This window comes from Engystomops pustulosus, chromosome 6 (assembly GCF_040894005.1).
Source record: "Engystomops pustulosus chromosome 6, aEngPut4.maternal, whole genome shotgun sequence".
NCBI lineage: Eukaryota > Metazoa > Chordata > Amphibia > Anura > Leptodactylidae > Engystomops > Engystomops pustulosus.
Window position 1 is genome coordinate 92,746,209 of NC_092416.1, and position 20,834 is coordinate 92,767,042.

Sequence of the window (20,834 nt, forward strand, 5' to 3'; positions counted from 1 at the left end):
TTGTGAGGTGCTAAATTTACTGTTTGCATTTGTCACAAGTATAATTTACATGTCTTTTGCATAAGTACTTTTGCAACATATCACATTTGCAGCAAATCACATTTGATTTGTGATTACTTGAGGTTGGACAGAAGGCGCATCGTTTCCGTTTTAGGTTGGTTGCACTGCTGGTGCAGGCCATGGGTATTGTCGCTGTGCTAGCGGAAGCCGTGGCTCACTTTCTTCAGCATGCTGTTGGATCCTGTGGACAGTGGCTACAGCTTCATCATCTCTGGGTGTTACTTTTCTTTGTTCAACATATATGTGTTTTACATAGTTTATTTTTGATCCAATTTGGGTCTATTCATGCCATAACCCAAATGCATTGTAAGCCAACACAAGCCGAACAGAAACCTCTAAAAGTTCAAGAGATCTCCTTCTTTCTCTTAGGGGACTTATGCTTGCTGGTAGCGGTCCACTCATCAATCCTTGGAAGAGGCAGGAGATCTAGGTGTTGCTCCGTTACCGGCACCCAAGATGTGACTTCTAGAGGCTGCATTTCTAGAAGGTCCCATGCCTTCTGTAAATCTGCGGGGTATTTAATGGTGCATCTTTTACCATCTTTGGAAAAGAAAGCCCAAAGGGGAAGAGCCACTTAAAAAGAATCTTCTGGCTTCTTAGATGCTCCGTAAGTGTCTTAATAACTACCTTTTGTATAAAGTTGATGGTGCTTACTCTTGGAAGAAAGTAATAACAGTTCCCTCTGATTCAATCTCCCTCTTTTCTCTTGCCACTTTCAAGATGGCCGCTGTGTCACAGTAACCTACATGCCACATCTCTTGGCGGTTAGTCTTCCTTTGGAATTGGTTTTAGCAATCTGTGAATCCTCTCAACGATTATCTGTTGTGCTCTTTCGTGTGACAATAACAAAGCAAAAAGCTCTTGTGTCTTTGAGTTGTTCTGTTTTAACTGTCTCTGGCAGCCCTTTGAGTATTATATTCTTCCCGCGGCTGCGGTTCTCCTGATCTTCTATTATGAGCAGCGCTGAGTTAAGCCTTCAGCTTGTGTTTTCATTACATGAGCCATGGCTGCGCCGTGTTCCACTATCGTTCCTTGATTGGACTCCCGAGCTTCTACTATCTGCCCAATATGTGTGACCTCTTCATGTATGATGGCCAGTTGCTGTATTACTGGGGAGAGCGCTTGAGTAAGTAGTTTTTTTAAAACTGACCTCGTGAGTGGGGCTTCTTTGCTAGGCCCTGGGTTCCTCTCTGCCTTTAGCAAGCTCTCCGCGTCTGAGTCCTCGGGCACGTCACACTCTGTGACAGGATCCGGCGCCATCTTCTGCCCTCGTGCCGGCGGAGTCGCAAGTTTTTCTTGAGGTATTTGTCTAAGTCCCCTTGACTTCTTTTATAACTCAGGGTGTCAGGTGGATTTTGAGCCTTCTCCTTGTTAGATTTGGATATACAGCAGTTTAGGGCTTGCTGAGCGGGAGCTAAGGCACTATGCGTCTGCCATGTCTCGCGGCTCGGCCACGCCCCCCCTAATGAACGTATTACAATGTTCGATTTAGTATGGCAATATATGGTATGATCACTGAGAAAACCTAGGGTTAAAGTACCCTAGAGGGTCTGAAAAATAGAAAAAACATTTTTTTAAAAGTTGAAAAAATAATTGAATAAATAAAAACTAAAAATTCAAATCACTCCCCTTACCCTAAAATTGATATAAATATAAATAAACAGTAAAAATCATAAACATGTTAGGTATCGATGCACGGAATTTAACCCTGTAACAGTAATAGCGCCCAAAATGCCACCTTTTTTGTCATTTTGAAAAACATTAAAAAAAAATCAATAAAAAGTGATCAAAAGGATGTACTGTCCTAAAAATGGTAGAAGATGTCAAAATTAAAAAAAAAAACATTTTGTGTGGGAAGTTTTAATTTTTGCAAATGTATGAAAACATTATAAAACCTATACAAATTTGATATCCCCGTGATCACACCAACCCAAAGAATAGAATAGACATGTCATTTGGGCCGCACAGTGAAAGCCATAAAATTCACATCCACAAGAATATGGCACAAATTTTTTCACCAATTTCACTGCATTTGGAATTTTTTTTTTCTATCTATAACTATCTATCATCTATCTCAATATTTATTTATCTATGTATTTCTTTCCATTTATTTATCTACATACATCTATGTACGGTATATCTATCTATATCTCTATCTATGTACATCTATCTATGTATATCTATCTCTCTATCTACACAGTCAAAACAGCACAAAAAGAAAATGAGGCGGGTGCATGCCCAAAAGAACCAGGCCTCAGGTCCTCCAACAATACGACAAAAGAAAGAGTCTGTCTATCTATCTATCTATCTATCTAAGTCCAGGTAAAAGGCAGCACTCCGTAGATTGTGAAAAGTGGGTGTATCTTTATTCCATAACTGCAACGTTTCGGTGTATTGCACACCTTTTTCAAGTATAAAGTGACAAGTACATATCCAGGTATTTAAGGACCAACAAACACTCTGATTGGTTGACACACATAATGACAACAATTCATATACAGCGTAAAAAATGAGTCAATATACAAAGTGCAATAGTAGGATAATGAAGATAAATGGGTACCTTTATAAAGTGCATTATAATTCTCAATGGTATACAAATAAAGTGACATAGTGCAAGGTGTAGAAGATAAAATCTGCCCATCGGCACGAGAATCCTGCCCACGTCTCCTCCTGTTCATTGACAAATCCGTAATTACTATTCTGGAATTGACTTGCCCCTGTGGCCTAAAATACATTGGTGATTTCCAGCTATACTAAAACTCTTTATTCTCTTTGTAGAAATCAAGTATGACTATGCTACTCCCATCGGATGGACCCCCTAAGATCCACGTCTCCAGCATCATCCATATCACAATTTTTTACGTAACTTGTTCCGACAAGTCTGACTATAGTCTACATGTGCAGAGATCGGACTAGTGTCCACCCGGGCAACTACACGTACCAGGGCACGGATGCCGTATACCCAAATTCTACCTATCAGTCAGGCGATTGACACGTTAGTAAATGGGTGGCTCCAGATTAAAAGGGAGCCCTTCTGTTATGAGGGATTCACAAAATATACCAGCCCAAATAACGTGTGCCCCTCCATGTATTTTTATACTTACCCTCTTGCACGCTGTGTAGATAAGACTTGGAACAGGTCATGCCCCTATCCAAGATGCCCGCCGTCATCTCCACGAGTGGACAGTGCATGCACGCAGAGCACCACCTCTGGGATACACTCCCCATTCTAGCACTTCCGGTTTCACGGAGGTTGCTTCGCTCATGTCCGGCCAACGGAGAACAACAGTGCGCCAGGACAGGTGAATCCAGAATAGTAATTACGGATTTGTCAATGAACAGGAGGAGACGTGGGCGGGATTCTCGTGCCGATGGGCGGATTTTATCTTCTACACCTTGCACTATGTCTTTATTTGTATACCATTGAGAATTATAATGCACTTTATAAAGGTACCCATTTATATTCATTATCCCACTATTGCATTTTGTATATTGACTCATTTTTTACACTGTATATGAATTGTTGTCATTATGTGTGTCAAGCAATCAGAGTGGTTTTTGGTCCTTAAATACCTGGATATGTACTTGTCACTTTATGCTTGAATAAGGTGTGCAATACACCGAAACGTTGCAGTTATGGAATAAAGATACACCCGCTTTTCACAATCTACGGAGTGCTGCCTTTTACCTGGACTTATCATTGAAACCCTTGCCAAAAGATCTACGGCCCTGCACCCACAAGGAACCTGTGCTGCTTCTATATGTCTATCTATCTACTTGTTTATCTATTATATTACCTCACATATTACTTCAATAAATCGAACAGACGAGCCACACTCCGTATTGTCAGTGCTGCTCGTCTGTTCGATTTATTGGATTCCTGGGGCTTTGAGTCCTTGAGCTTGCACCCATTTTGGATCTTAATCCTTTACTTTAAAGTGCCGTCCTTAACTTCTACTATTGCTCACATATAGCCTTACATATAACCTCACACATATGCTGTCTTATACTCATTGCCTATAGTAACCAATCAAAGCTCAGTGCTCATAATAATGACTTGAAGCAAAATAGAACCTGAGCTGTGATTGGTTGCTTCTGTATATGGTAGTGCAATTCCCCTTAGCATTTCAAGATGTGGGTTGTAGGTGACAACAAGAGGTACTCTGTGGTTCTCTCGTTTGCCTTGTATTGCAGGAAATGACTTCTTGGAAAAAAAGTGGCTCCGGCAGTTTTATTTTTAATGGGGCTTGAATGATATCCCTGATTTAAAAATGTTTTCTTTAGAGGCTTGCAAGGTGTTTGTCCCTCTCTGTGGTGTTGGAGCTTTTTATGTGTTTTGGATAAAAACTGTCCCATCTGAGGTATGTCGGGTGGTCAATTGGTATAAGGTACAGCGATGTTTAAATCAAATTGTTCTGTATTTTAATGACAGTATCCAGAAAATTAATTTCAGTGAAAGAGCAGTTGAGGGTGGGATTAATGATGGGATGGAACTAATTGAAGCACTCATAAAAGTTTTTTAGCTGATGTTTAGAACGAATCCAGATAAATAGTATGTCATTAATAAACTGATAATAGCCAGAGCATTGTGGTGGACAGAAAGTTACTGTCCAGCTAAAAGATAGGTACTTGTATTAAGAGACAATTTCAATCTCAGAGAGAAAGAAAGGTTGGGAGTATAGGTTTATATTTTGGCAATGCTAAACTGTTTTTGGTCCTGCCAATGAAGCTTCTTTGAATTGAATTTATGACAACATTTGACACTCACAGAACAGGGATGAAAGTGTCACTGGGATTTATGTATTTTTTTATGACTCTTAAGGAATCTGCTCCCAGACCTGGAGGAGTCATCAATGTCATGGACCAGCTCTCAATTAAGGGACAATAAAACCTTCTCACTCCCCAAGTGCTAAACATTTATTTCCATTAGTGTTTACTTTTCTTCTTGCATTGATTGTTTGTTTTCCTAACACTTGTTTGATCAACTACTCAAAGCATGTGTCCATTTGTGTAAAAATTTGTGTACTATTCAGATACTATGGGAAAATATGCAAATAAGTTTACCAGAATGGGAAAAGGAAAACCATACCTCTTTTGCTACGTTGTAATTTAGCCCCCTTAATACCAAGCATGTCTTTCAGTGAGCCTATATTTGTGGTTGCATCTCTTCAGTACATCGTAGGGAACTGGTTTGGATGTGAGAGTGAGAGGCTATTGACTAGAGCCAATCAAGGCTGCCTTGTGGAGACCATTGAAGCTTTACTGGGGTATTCTGAGAAAATATGCAAATAGGTGTTCCAGGATGGGAAAAGGAAAACCACCTGGTAAGACAATAGTATATTGTTCTTATACCATGCCTGATGAAGAGACCTATGTAGTCCCAAATGATTACAACTAACATCATCCTTTTTATAAGGATAAAAGGTATCAACTTTCATCTATTTAACCACCAGCTAACATGGTACAATGAATCTTTGAGCAGAATTTATTTTCTGAATTTTTGACAAATTTCCATTTTTTTCATAAATAAATGACATATGGCCAATTTTCTCAGAATCACCTGCATATGGTAAAGCGTTCCAAAGTTATAATTAGAGATGAGCGAACATACTCGTCTGAGCTTGATGCTCGTTCGAGCATTAGCGTACTCGAAACTGCTCGTTGCTCGGACGAATACTTCGCCCGCTCGAGAAAATGGCATCTCCCGCCGTTTTGCTTTATGGCGGTTAGAAACAGAGCCAATCACAAGCCAAGAGACTCTGCACTCCACCCAGCATGACGTGGTACCCTTACACGTCGATAGCAGTGGTTGGCTGGCCAGATCAGGTGACCCTGGAATAGACTAGCCCCTGCCTGCGCTGCTCGGATCATTCTGTGTCTGGATGCCGCTAGGGAGAGAGCTGCTGCTGGTCAGGGAAAGCGTTAGGGTGTTCTATTAGAATAGTGTTAGGCAGGAGTGATTCAACAAGAACCCAACAGCCCTTCTTAGGGCTACAATAACGTTTTATTTTACTTTTTTTTGTTTGCTTGTGGCTGGGCTTGCTGGCATTAGTAGTGCAGCTAGTACCATATTGTGAGGAATTTGCAGGGGGTCTTGCTACCGTTGTGTTTAGCTCTTAGTGACACACATATCCACCTCAAACACCAAAGTGGGACAATTTATTAGGGGTTTGAGTAGAATTAGGCAGAGTCTGCTGATTTTTTTTTTTTTAGCTGTATTTCATTTTATAGCTCAAACTCCTCTTGCAAAGCAGTGTGCTCTCATTGTAGGCTACAAAATAGCCATAGGAGAACCCCAACGGCTTACTTAGGCCTACAATAGCGTTATATTTCCCTTTTTTTTGTTTGCTTGTGGCTGGCCTTGCTGGCACTAGTAGTGCAGCTAGTACCATACTGTGAGGAATTTGCTGGGAGACCTGCGACCATTGTGTTAAGCTCTTAGTGACACGCATATCCACCTCCAACACCGAAGTGGGACAATTTATTAGGGGTTTGAGTAGAATTAGGCAGAGTCTGCTGATTTTTTTTTTTTTTTTTTACCTTTATTTCATTTTATAGCTCAAACTCATCTTGCAAAGCACAAAATCCAGTTGTGTGCTATCAGTGTAGGTTAGAAACTAGCCATAGCAATAGGATAGCATCGTTTTGTTAAAAAAAATAAAAAACTAAAAAAAAATAAACACAAAATTTTTTTTTTTTCAAGTTTACACTTTAATTTGGAAAATGTTTAACCCGAGGGCTAGGGGTAGAGGACGAGGGCGTGGACGTGGGTGTCCAACTACTGCAGGGGTCAGAGGCCGTGGTCCTGGGCGGGGTGAGACACCACCTGCTGATGGGGGAGCAGGGGAACGCCGCAGAGGTACACTCCCTAGGTTCATCATGTCTCAAGTTACTGGGACTCGTGGTAGAGCACTGTTGAGGCCAGAACAGTGCGAACAGGTGATGTCGTGAATTGCGGACAATGCTTCTAGCCATTTGTCCACCAGTCAGTCTTCCACGCAGTCCACCCATGTCACCGAAATCGGCACTCCTCCAGCTCCTCCACCTCAGCCTCCTTCCCCCCAGTCTGCCCCCTCCCACCAAAATTTGGTATTTGAACCGGTATTTGAGGAACTGTTTTCTGAACCCTTCCCACAGTCACAAACCACTTGTCCTGCTGCTGCCGAGCTATTTTCCGATGCCCAGGTTTTCCACCAGTCGCAGTCTGTGGGTGATGATGACATTATTCACGTAGTGGAAGAAGTGTGTAAAGAGGTGTCGGACGATGAGGAGACACGGTTGTCAGACAGTGGTGAAGTTGTTGTCAGGGCAGGAAGTCCGAGGGGGGAGCAGACTGAGGGATCGGAGGATGATGAGGTGACAGACCCAAGCTGGGTTGATAGGCCGGGTGAACACAGTGCTTCTGAGACGGAGGCGAGTCCTATAGCAGAACAGGTTGGAAGAGGCAGTGGTGGGGCCAGACAGAGAGGCAGGGCCAGAGCTGGTGCATCATCGCCAAATGTTGCCCGTAGTCAAGCTCCCGTGGCGAGGGCTAGATTTTCAGAAGTCTGGAGGTTCTTTAAAGAAACAGCGGATGACCGACGGACTGTGGTGTGCAACCTTTGCCAAACCAGGATCAGCAGGGGTTCCACCACTACTAACTTAACTACCCCCAGTATGCGCAGGCATCTGAATGCTAAACACCCCACTCAATGGCACCAAGCCCGTTCACCTCCGGCCGGGCACACCACTGCTCCTTCCCCTGTGTCATCTGCTAGTCAGCCCCCTGCCCAGGACCCCGGCCCAAACACCTCCCGTGCGAAAACCCCATCTTCGCCTCCACGATCCTCCACAGCATCCACCAGCGTTCAGCTCTCCATACCCCAGACGCTGGAGCGCAAAAGGAGGTATAGTGCAACCCACCCACACGCCCAAGCCCTCAACGTCCACATCTCCAAGTTGCTTAGCCTGGAGATGCTGCCCTATAGGCTGGTAGAGACCGAGGCCTTTCGAAACCTCATGGCGGCGGCCGCCCCTCGGTATTCGGTCCCCAGCCACCACTACTTTTCCCGATGTGCCGTCCCAGCCCTGCACAAGCACATGTCAGAGAACATCCTCCGTGCCCTGACCAACGTCGTTTCTGACAAGGTCCACCTGACCACGGACACGTGGACGAGTGCTGCCGGGCAGGGCCACTATATATCGCTGACGGCACATTAGGTTAACTTGGTGGAGGCTGGGACCGAGTCTGACCCTGGGGCTGGTCATATACTGCCGACGCCGAGGATTGCGGGGCCTACCTCGGTCCAGGTCTCAAAGGCCTACTATGCCTCCTCCTCCCACCCCTCCTCCACCTCCTCCTCTGAATTACCATCCGTGGGCATGGCGCCATCAGTCGGTAGCTCTAGGCACAGCAGCAGTGCCATCGCTAAACGACAGCAGGCGGTGCTCAAACTGCTGAGCCTAGGCGATAAAAGGCACACCGCCCAAGAGTTATTACAGGGCATCACGGCGCAGACTGATCTGTGGCTGGCACCGCTGAACCTGAAGCCAGGCATGGTTGTGTGTGACAACGGCCGTAACCTGGTGGCAGCTCTGCAACTCGGCAGACTGACACATGTGCCATGCCTGGCCCATGTGTTAAATCTCATAGTTCAGCGTTTCCTCAAGACATACCCCAATCTGTCTGATTTGCTCACGAAGGTGCGCCGCATCTGTGCGCATTTCAGGAAGTCCAGCACAGATGCTGCCACTCTCAGGGTGGAATTCAACACTGCCAGATGTAGACTGCCAGATGTCAACTTCTACCAGAACTGGTAGTCAGGTCAGTCAGCTTCCTCAAGTCTACAATGAGGAGTGGACGTGGATGTCTGATATCTGTCAGGTGCTGAGTAACTTTGAGGAGTCAACACAGATGGTCAGTGGTGATGCCGCCATCATCAGCCTCACCATCCCGCTGCTTGGCCTGTTGAAAAACTCTCTGGTCAGCATGAAGTCGGAAGCTTTGCACTCGTCACAAGAGACGGGGGAAGAAGATTCCCTTGTTGATAGCCAAAGCACCCTTAGTTCTGTTTCTCAGCGCATATCGGAGGAGGTGGAGGAGGATGAGGAGGAAGAGGAGGAGAATGTTGGCGAGACAGAAGAGGGGACCATTGTTCAGTCCTTCACTGTTCAGCGTGTATGGGCAGAAGAAGAGGAGTTGGAGGAGTTGGAGGAGGAGGAAATGGACAGTCAGGCCAGTGAGGGGAGTGAATTCTTGCGCGTTGGGACTCTGGCGCATATGGCAGATTTCATGCTAAGCTGCCTATCCTGTGACCCTCGCGTTCAAAGAATTTATTCCAGCACCGATTACTGGGTATTCACTCTCCTGGACCCACGGTACAAGCAAAATCTTTCCACTCTCATCCCTGGAGAGGAAAGGAGTGTGAGAATGCATGAATACCAGCAGGCCCTGGTGCACAAGCTGAAACAGTATTTCCCTTCTGACAGCGCTAGCGGCAGAGGGCGTACTTCTGCGGGACAAGTAGCGAGGGAGAGTAGGCGACCAGGCAGCTTGTCCAGCACTGGCAGGGGTACGCTTTACAAGGCCTTTGCCAGTTTTATGTCACCCCAGCAAGACACTGTCACCTGTCCCCAGTCTCGGCAGAGTAGGGCTGATCTTTACAGAAAGATGGTGAGGGAGTACGTAGCTGACCATACCATCGTCCCAAATGATCACACAGCTCCCTACAACTACTGGGTTTCAAAGCTGGACATGTGGCACGAACTGGCGCTGTACGCCTTGGAGGTTCTTGCCTGCCCTGCCGCTAGCGTGTTGTCCGAGCGGGTTTTCAGTGCAGCTGGTGGCATCATCACCGATAAGCGTACACGCCTGTCGACTGACAGCGCTGACGCTTATCAAGATGAATAAAGCCTGGATTTCTCCGCATTTCCATTCTCCACCAGGTGAAAGAAGCTGAACCTGAATAATGTATGCACTCCTCCTCATTGTCCTCCTTCTCCTCCTCTTTGTTTTTGTTTTTTTTTTTTTTTTTATTTTCATCAAATATCCATAATACATTGCATCATTACATGACATCTTTGTATATATCTTCATAAACCAGGCTCCCTAACATTGAGAGCCACCAACATGTTACAAAAATGTCATAATATCAGTATACATATTCCCCCACCCAGCCCCCCACCCTCCCCACCCTGTACCGATGCTGGAGATATTGAGTGGTCACAATGGGTGCTCAGTGGAGTACCCTACATAGAGAGTCTCTATAGTCTCCACTGATTCCAAATATCATTGAGTCTGCTGCCCTTCCTATAGCGTTTCTCGTACGCACATTCGTACGATTTTATACGTTTAACTAGATTACTCCATTCATTCACTGTTGGGGATTTTTCATCTAACCAATGTTTGACTAATACTAGTCTTGCAAGGAAGATAGTCTTCAAAGCCAAATCGTCTAAGGGGATTGGGAGCAAGCCCAGAACCCCAAAAGTGGCCACTCGCGGGAAAGAACATTGAAGCTGGTCCTCTAATTTCATGAAGATCTCATCCCAATAAGAGTTGATCTTCGGACAATCCCATAGAACATGTAGGATATCGGCTTGAGGACTTTTACACCTCCTGCAGTTAGAATTTTCACTTAAACCAATTTTAAACATTAAATATGGTGAAAAATAAATTCTATATAGTATATGAAGTTGTGTACATCTGTGATTTAGATTAATCGAAGATCTAACCACACCCTTATAAATATCTCGAATTGTGCCGCAGAGATAAAACCGACCTGATTTGTCCATTTCACTTGAGTTACATGACTAAAATTCTGGTCTATACTGGACCTAAGCCGGCGATAAATACTGGATAGATTAAGTCGTGACAAGTCTAACTCTAATAATTCCATAAGTTTACCCCCTAAGTGTGTCGTGAACCTATCGTGGTGTAATTCTTTCCTATATGCATGTGCAATTTGACAGTACCTAAAAAAATCCCTTTCCTCCAAAATACCCCTAAAACACCAGTCCTGAAAGGAGGGCAGTGCGCCATCTTCCTCCAACTGTTCCAAAGACTTAATCCCCTTTCTTTCCCAAAACCCGACATCTTCCATTTTAGATAGCTCCAAAAAGTTAAGATTACCCCACAGAGGAGTGAATTTAAATCCCCCCTTAATACCAAATAGCTTCCTAAGGTCTCTCCAGGTATACTCCAATAACCTCGCCAGAGGGATTCTTTTAGCATTAAGGCCCTTCAATTGACCAGACTCCAGTAAGACCAATATTGATTCGAATCTTCGCCCCAACCGAAAAGTAATCGCATGAAATATGTTAGACTGTCTGTTCTCCAGAATGAACTGTGTCTGTGCCGCCAGAAAATAATGGTAGAAGGAAGGGAGCGAAAGACCGCCCCTTTCCTTATCTATCATTAAAGTTTCTTGTTTAATGCGCACCCTTTTTCTCCCCCAAAGTAATTTGTTTATAATCGCACGAATGAACCCAAACCAACTCTTACCTATCCAGCAAGGAGAGTTGGTTAGTACATATAGGATTTGAGGTAGCAGTACACTCTTTGTAAGTATAACTCTCTCTGCGCGATTTAGTGGCAGCGTATTCCATGCATTCACCTTATTTTTAAGTTTTGTTAATAAGGGGGCAAGATTCAAAGTAATATAATCGTCAACCTTGGCCGTAATCTTTAACCCCAGATAATCGCATGAGGAAGAAACCTTCAGATCAAACTGCAGATAATTGGGATGTGGGGCACCGTCCAGCGGGACCAAAATCGACTTATGGGTATTAATCTGGAAGCCTGAGAATCTACCAAATTCCTGAATGACCTTCAAGGCTTTTGGCACCGATATTTCGGAGTCCTTAAGAGATAGGAGGACATCATCAGCATATAACATAATCTTATCCTCAGGCCCAGCAAGTCCTCCCCCCTCTATCTCCCTGTCTGCCCTAAGTTTTATTGCCAGAGGTTCTATAAAAAACGCAAATAGTAACGGGGACAGTGGGCATCCCTGCCTAGTACCCCTAGACAGTGAAAAAAAGGGAGAAAAATTGCCGTTGACTCTGATGCAGACCCTCGGGGCCCTATAAAAAAGTCTAACCCACTCCACAAACGGGCCACCAAGCCCAAATCTATGCAGCACCTCCCATAGGAAGTCCCACTCCACCCTATCAAAGGCCTTAGAGGCATCCAGTGACAGAATGGAGCGGGACCCCCCCTGACCCAACTGTAGACCGGCAAACAGGCGTCTTATATTAGTTTTACTCTGGCGGGCGGCCACAAAGCCGCATTGGTCTTCGTGTATAAGTGTTGGCGCATACTGCTTTAATCTGTTTGACATTAATTTGGCCACCAGCTTGGCGTCTGCATTAATAAGCGAGATCGGTCGATAAGATTCCGCTTCCAGTGGGTCTTTGTTTTTTTTTTTAATCAGAACTATACTTGCCTCATACCACGAATCAGGCAGCTTACCCTTCCTTTGAGAGAATTCCCAGATCTCTACCATAAGTGGTAGAAGAATAGCACCGAATCTACTATAGATTTCTAGAGGCAACCCATCCAGTCCCGGGGAAGAATTACGTCTGGAGGATGCAAGGGACTCCTTAAGCTCCGCACTAGTTATAGGGCGAGATAGCACATCTGCCCTATCCATCGAGAGAGAAGGGAATTGAATATTATCTAGGAATTGCCTTATGTCCCCTATTGACACCTCCAAATCTGAGGAGTAAATACCTTGAAAAAATTTTAAGAAGATTTCTCTAATCTCCTCAGCATTGGTGGTTATATCCCCAAAATTGTTTTTAATAGCTGTTATTCTGTTTACCTCCTGTTGTTTTTTAACTTTCTGCAAAAGCCCCTTTGAAGGTACACCGCTCTCACAATGTGCCTTCTGATCCAAAAAAAATAATTTCTGCATCGCCTTATCTGCCATTAATCTGTTATATTCCTCTTGTGCCCTATTAAAGCTGTCGTGCCGCTCTTTCGAACCACTCTCAAGAAAGGCCCTTTCTTTTTCTTTCACCTCCTTTTTTAATGTCCTCTCCTGTCTAGCCCATTGCTTACGCAGGTATATGATTTCTGAATTTAGTATCCCTCTAAGAAAGGATTTCAAAGCATCCCACATTAGCCCGAGGTTCTCCGCGGTTCTATTAGCCGCAATAAATCTACATAACTCTTCCTTGATTTTACATTCACCCGTCAATAGAACTAACCAATGCGCGTTGAGTTTCCAGAACCTAAGAACAGGTTTCCTAGATCCGGACAACTCAAGGACCAGCGGGGAATGATCAGAGATGGAACGATTATCGTACCGAATTTTCCCCACCCAGTCGGTGGCAAGGTCATTGGCCAAAGCTAAGTCAATCCGGGAGAAGGTATTATGGGAGCGATTGTGACATGAAAATATCTGTTGTTCCCCCTTTAAGGATCTCCACACATCTCTCCAACCCACTTCCTGGCAAAACCTAGCAAAGGGGGTGTCTCCCATAACTATACTTGCCGGATTTTTTTTCCCTATACGATCCTTTTTATCCGACATTACAGCATTAAAGTCGCCGAGAACCAGAACAGGACAGTCCCCCACCTTTTCCAGGAACCGCAGTAGGCTTATCAGGACATATCTAAAGGGGGGAGGTATATAGACTCCTGCCACAACCCATTTAATGCCATCTAGTATACCTAACAAGAATACGTATCTTCCGTCTGGATCACACTTTGCCTCCAATACTTGGAAGCCGACTGATCTATGAACCAGAATAGAGACACCTCTAGAAAATGATGAAAAAACTGAATTATACACATGACTTGCCCATCTCCTATCTACAAGAGCCAAAGACTCTTTATCGAGATGTGTCTCCAATAGTATGACAATTGCTGGTAGTTGTTTAACAATATAATCAAAAATGATACAGCGTTTCAAGCGATCTTTTAATCCTCTTATATTCCACAATATAAACCTAGTACCCATATGTTACATGTGCGCGAAGAAGAGGAAGAAAAGCAACAGACGAAATAAAAAAACGCCCTGCGACCAGACAGCATCCCCAGCATCGTTTCATCCCACCCCCCCAAAATCCCTCCACCTGTTCTACCGTAGTACAACTCTTCCTACTTCAGCCACTTTCCCGCCCCCCCTCACCCCCATCCCCTCAATTGCTGACTTGTACCAAAATATAATGACCTAAATATCTGCATTCATAGTCCCTTAAGATCTAACCAATCTGAGACTTGTTCTGGCGTACTGAAAAACTGGGACTGACCTTGAAAAATAATTTTTAGTTTGGCCGGAAACATTAATGAATATATAATTCCCTTGTCTCTCAGCCTTTTTTTTTTACCTCCAGAAAACTTTTCCTTTTCTGGAGGGTGTCCTTAGAAAAGTCTGGGTATATTGCAACTTTAGCGCCTTGAATTGACAGTTCTTTTAAATCACGTGCTCGTCTCAATATCGTGTCACGATCTCTCGAGAGTAATGTTTTACAAATAAGGGTACGGGGGGTATTCCCCGGAATATAAGGACCCGCCGGGATTCTGTGAGCTCGCTCAATGTCAAAATTCTGGTACCCCTATTAGTCTTAAATTGGCTCTTCTTGAGCGACCCTCCATATCCGCAATTTTCCCTTTAAGGGCCTTATTCTCTACCTCCAGCCGGGAGGTGATTTTTTTGAGAGTACCCACCTCCTTCTCAATATTAATAATTTTATCTTCTGCCGTTTTTTGTTTATCTCTTACCCTATTCAACTCTTCTCTCAAGAGGGAAACATCTCCTCTTAGGGCTCCCACCTGATCTGTCAGACCCAGTATTGCTGAGTTGCATGTTTTTATGGAATCTAGGATCTCTCTTAACATAGCGTTTTCTCCCCCGGCATTTGCCTCGTCCCCGTCCTGTTCCTCCCCCTCTAGCATGGCAAATCTCGAGCCTTGTAATTTATTTTTAGGGTCTTGACCATCATTTTCCGAGTTTTTCTGCGTAGTCAAGCCTGTGCGTGTTTTAACTGGGGGGGACTTCCATAATTTATCCAATTTTGTGGAGTTATCTCCTTTAACCCCACCTTTCTCTTTCTCCTTGGGGGAGGCTGCCCCCACGGACTTCCTTGAGGCATTTTTCGGAGGCATACCTGACGTCAAAATATATACCCCCTAAACAACCGATGCTATACTAACGGACATATAACCAAGGACCCAGATATAACAACCTAGGAATAAGACAGCATATACTGCATAATTGACAAGGGAGAATATTAAGTTAGTAGAGTTAGGAAATGCAAACCGCTAGCATATAACAGGCGAATAGCAGACAGTTAGGAAGCAGAAAAGAGAGCGAGGTTAAGTTGACCAAGGTTGGTACCGGTTAGCATCAACCCCAAATATTACGAATCCAATATAACAAAGCATATACTGAACAGCAAGCAAAAAGCCCAAAATGTTCTGCATGTCAGAGAGGCAAGTGTTAAAGGGCGAGCATATCCAAAAGCTGAGTCCGTTCCCCTTAAGAGAATGTTAAATTATTAGAGAGTTTATATGCAGAGTTAATATAGCACTGATGCCACGTTGTTGTTATTGTCTTATAATCTTAGATCTTGACGGGATAATATCCACGTGGCAAGAGCTTGCAGAGATATAGCTTGCCACCGACGCTATTAAGTTGGTTGAGTTAAGCGATGCAGATGGCTAACATATAGCGGACGGATAGCAGGCAAGAAGCAGGCAGGCAAATATCAGGCAGATGTTAAGTTGGTTAAGAAAGAGTCAAAGTTAATGCCAGATGCAGTCAGCTTAATACATGGGAGAAGAAGGTTAGGGCCAGGTACATCTCACCCATCCAAACGGACGGCTCCTGACCGCAGTCCTCTCAATCTTGGAGAGCAGGGGCCAAGGACGAGAAATTCTTATCACCCCTGCCACCGGTCACGCCGATACCGAGGACAGCACTCCAGCCACACCGCCTCAGCAGCGACCCCAGAACGCCTTCCTCCGGGTCAGCGCACGTCCGGCACGAGATGTCAGCAGATCCCCACTCGTCCTCTAAGCTCCTACGGATTCTCCTGCTCACGGAGCCGTGTGGGCGTCCAGCTGTTTCTGCGCCAGAGATGGACTGCGGGCGGACAGACTCCTCCAACGACGAGCGCCAAGCATAGAGGGACAGCGTTCCTCGTGGTGCCGTAGAATCGGCACGGCGCCAGTACGGCTGAGCCCAGATCCTCCCCTCCCGGACCGGTAGGTGACGGTCCGCGGGGTTACCGAGGGGTTACCAGCCTCCAGTGCACATGCCGAGTCAGCGTGGAGAGCAGGGGGGGGGGGGAGTGGAGGGCGGCTGTGCAGCGTGACGCGCCTACGTCATGCCGTTACGCTCCCATCCAATGAGCTTAGATTCTCCTCCTCTTTGTACACTAAAGCAGAGGAAACTGGCAATTTTTTTGCCAGGGCCAACTGGCTCTGGCTATAGTACTCTATATATTTAATTTTTCTGGAGGGCCAACTACCCTGTCCTCTGTTTTAAACAATTTTTGGGAGTGCCACATACAGGCACTCAATCTATGTAATTTTTCTGGAGGACCAGCTACCTGCTCCTCTGGTTTGAAAACTTTTTTGGACTGCCACATACAGGCACTCAATTTATTTAATCTTTTTGGAGGACCAGCTACCTGCTCCTCTGGTTTGAAAACTTTTTTGGACTGCCACATACAGGCGCTATCCAAATTACATTGTCTCCATAGCAGCCTCCACACGTCGTCTTTTTAGCTGCCTTCACACGTTGTCTCCATTGCTACCTCCACACGTCATCGCCATAGCTGCCTCCAAAAGTAGTCCATATAGCTGCCTCCATACATGGTCCCCTTATCAAACGAGCTGTGTCAGGCAGAATTTTGGGTTGTTTTCATGGCTTCCACATCAAACTTGTTAACTTTGTCGCCACCCTGCTGTGTAATCCACAAAATATACTGGCAAACTTTTATCATTTACCAATATTATTTCAGCGCTTCTTGCGCATCTGTTTACATTCCCCTCACCCGCCATATCCTAAACTTATAAGAACGCTACTACACTTGATCTTATACAAAAGGTTCTTAGAAGTGCTGTTTGGGGAGTAGCCTAGAGACAGGGGCTTGGATTGGCGAAAGCTCGCCTGGCAGCGGAGCGCCAACTCCATCCCAAGATCCAACTAACATAGTTTTAACTGCAGCACCTTTAATCTACTACTAGTTCACTGCCTCCATACATGGTCCCCTTATCAAACGAGCTGTGTCGGGCAGAATTTTGGGTTGTTTTCATGGCTTCCTCATCAAACTTGTTAACTTTGTCGCCACCCTGCTGTGTAATCCACAAAATATACTGGCAAACTTTTATCATTTACCGATATTATTTGAGCGCTTCTTGCTCACCTCCTTTGGTTCCTCTCTGCCACCCATTGGTTTTAAGCCTGAGTCCATTTGGGGTATGTTGCCAAGACACTCTCTAGCCTGCCGCTGCTGCCTCTGCATGCCGTCCCCTATAGTGTCAGGGTCAATTATTGGATGTTTTAGATGCTATCTAGCCTCATTCGGTCACTCTGTCATGGCCATGCTGTTGCCCATAATTTTGGCATAATGGTGCGATTAAGCAGCCTCAGAGGCATCCATACATGCTGCCCCTGCTGTTTCCTGTCCATTTCTGTGGTGTTTCCATCCTTTTCTGAGGTTCCCAGGTGTTTGGCCAAGCTTCCCTGTGCAGAGCCTTGGTCCCCTTGAAAAATGCTCGAGTCTCCCATTGACTTCAATGGGGCTCGTTATTCGAGACGAGCACTCGAGCATCGGGAAAAGTTCGTCTCGAATAACGAGTACCCGAGCATTTTAGTGCTCGCTCATCTCTAGTTATAATCAATTATAGTCACACGTTACATGAAAAAAATAAAGCCTTGTCAGGCAGGTTAAAATTGGCTTCAGAGTTAAAGAACTGGCAAACTTTTTAGAGTTTCAATTTACTAGCGCTGGACCTAAGCGGTCAGTTTGGTGAGAAACATGGTGATTTTTTTTTACCAGATTTGCTTTCACAATTTTAAAAAGTTATATCTTTATGATCTGCCTAATCTTGTCTCATTAACAGTGAAACAGTGCTGGAAAGCTGCACCTCAGAACATCCTTCTATCTGACCACAAACTTTCTGAGTATTTTAGCTTTTTTCACACCTTGACTGAATCAACGCCTAGAAAGGAAACCACCACAAGGTAATGTTCCATCTGATGAGCCACATCTCTTCTGTATTCTTCAGTCTTTGTTCTTATTATCTCCTTGGCAAACATAGTCTGCAGAGACCTCAATTACGTAAACTTAATGGTGAACCTTGCATTCCCTTAGTTTAAATGACATGCAGGTCACCATTAATCATTTGTTGGACTGGGGTCAGTCACAGCCTTCAATAGAAATGTTACCATTAAAATATTAGCATATCAGGTAAACTTATCTCAGAATTAGAAGTTGTAATGTGGCTCCTAGTGCCCCTACCATTTCATCTTCACAGTAACTACAAACCACCAGCTGTGACTGGTTTATAACGAATTATCAAAAAACACTTCAGAAAATACAATGATAAGTCATGTAATGTGAAACTTATCTATTTAAAAGTCGCAAAAAGAGAAATATATAATCTTATATAGAGTTGCAATGAGGGCAGCCAGAAAATATCCAGAGACTTAAATTAACTCATACTTTTTATACTTTTGAATATACATGGAGCTTTGGTCCCTTGTTTGTGTCCCTGTTGTAATTGGCAGCTGCTTATCACACATCACCGCTGATAAAAATTTTAAAGGACTGCCCGGACTCGCAATCTGGGTGGTAATAGGACCTGCCCTAACATTTTATGGCATGGACAGTCAGCGCTAAAAATACAGATAGCACACATCCATTGGTCTTCCACTCACTAAACTCTCTCCTCTACATTCTATTCTTAATGCAGCAACCAGGCTCGTCTATTAGCCCAAATGCTACACGGATGCCTCCAGTTTGTGCCAATCATTGCAATGCTGCACCTTCCTATCTCTCTCTCATTTCAGTCTATCACCCAACCCGTGCTCTTCAATCTGCAAGTGATATTAGATTAATTAGAACTTCCACTACACATAGGTGCTCCTGTAGCGTGATGACTCAGCATGACTCAGCGTGATGACGTAACACGCAACACACCTGATGTCCGCTGACCGTGCTGGGCAATGATGCTTGATGGCTGGGACCTGCTGGGTCGTTCTGGGCTGTGTACTGGTGGCAACTTGAAGCGTGTGTCGGGGGAGGTTTGCAAGCCGGTGATCCGTTCCCCCGCTCGACACTGACAGTCAGGCTGTGTGTTGCACGTTAATATCAGGATCCTGTTCCGCTGCGCTGCTAGAGTAGAGGGAGAGACGAGAGTGTGTGGGAGTTTTGTGACTGCAGACGCTCGGTGTGATCTGCCTCCTGATGGAGCGTCTGGATGCTGAGGCATATCGAGGAACGATCTAAATCATCTCATAGGAGTACAAGTAAGAAACAAGGGGTGCATAAATCTGAACACACAAGAAATTCTTTCTTTGGATAAGATAAGAGAAGAACGTGCGCTGGACTGGTGAGACCGTTCTGTAATTTGTTTTTCTCTGCTTAAAACTCCCGCACTACAGAAGTTAGATACAAGATATCTGTATATCATCATAACTCCTAAATTTCAAGCTGTGGGAAGTTATATAATTGCTATCTCCCGCTTAGAAACTAACCGCTTCTTATATGATCTTTACAAATATTATGACATCTAACGGTCTGCCTAACAAGCTGTCTATGAATGAACTATTAAGCTAACTAACAGCCTATGCATTAAATTAACCTGCAGACATCCAGAGCCATTGAATCTATATTACTGCAGAGCAATTGACTGTTTAGCTTGTGAACTTGCTTCATAACTGCATTATATTAACTGGGTTGGCGTTTCTTTAACAATATTCAGAAGTGCTGATCAATGTAGTATTAAGCTAAACTATATAACAGCTTGAGCTTGCAACCCATTGGATACTGCTGCAGAGCAATTAATTGGTTGGCTTGTGAACATTGCTTCAGATCTGCACTATCATAGTACAAGGTGGCTGACATTCCTTTTAGCAACTAGAAGAACTGATGAGGGTAATACTAAGCTAACCAAAGCAATTATCTAAGAGTGCAGAGGAACTTAATATTAAGCAAACCATAGAACAGTCAGTACTTGCAATTTGCTGAACGATACATGAGTCTGCTACTATTATTAAATGTTGAAGATTGTGTTTAGCAAGACGGCTTGATATACTTGATATAACCGTTACTATTTATCTTGAAACTTGACTAACTTTGTAGATATAGCTTATTAATATTCACGTGGAGAGCTGTTATAGCATACAAGAATCCTTGGGATGTCCTAACCTAGACTATACTGGTTCTCTGAATATACTAAAATTCTGTTGTGTTTGGAGAATCTGTTTTGACCTATACTAGTCTGGACAAGAATTACCATTGTTTATGCGTCTGCGTTATTATACACTGGAATTATATAAAGAAACTCACAGCGTTTATGTGCATGTGGGAAGATACACTGTAATTATGTCAAGAAATCGCCAAAATAAGCAGGCAGGCAAAGCATCCAAGTTAACAGACTATTTTGAAAACCAAGAAGTCACTGAGAATAGACAATCTGAGGAGATATTGGGGCAGATTTAGCAAGTGTCTGAAAGTCAGAATATTTCTAGTTGCCCATGGCAACCAATCACAGCTCAGCTTTCATTTTAGCAGTGCTCATGAATATTTTAAAGGGGAGCTGTGATTGGTTG

General features: G+C 44.2%; 1 protein-coding gene across 3 annotated transcripts in view; it reads left to right on the forward strand.

Moving 5' to 3' along the window:
• The first annotated feature begins 289 nt into the window (after window positions 1-289).
• The window catches only part of CXCR3 (C-X-C motif chemokine receptor 3), an 80,664-nt gene continuing 60,119 nt past the window's right edge, over window positions 290-20,834 (forward strand). The window contains exons 1-2 of one of the 3 annotated variants that reach the window (XR_011847681.1): window positions 290-667; window positions 18,122-18,242. The gene's annotated coding sequence lies outside the window, so the exon portion shown is untranslated. Of the gene's footprint in view, window positions 668-18,121; window positions 18,243-19,303; window positions 19,530-20,834 lie in introns of those variants that run through there. The other 2 variants (XM_072110387.1, XM_072110388.1) reach the window with 2 other exon arrangements.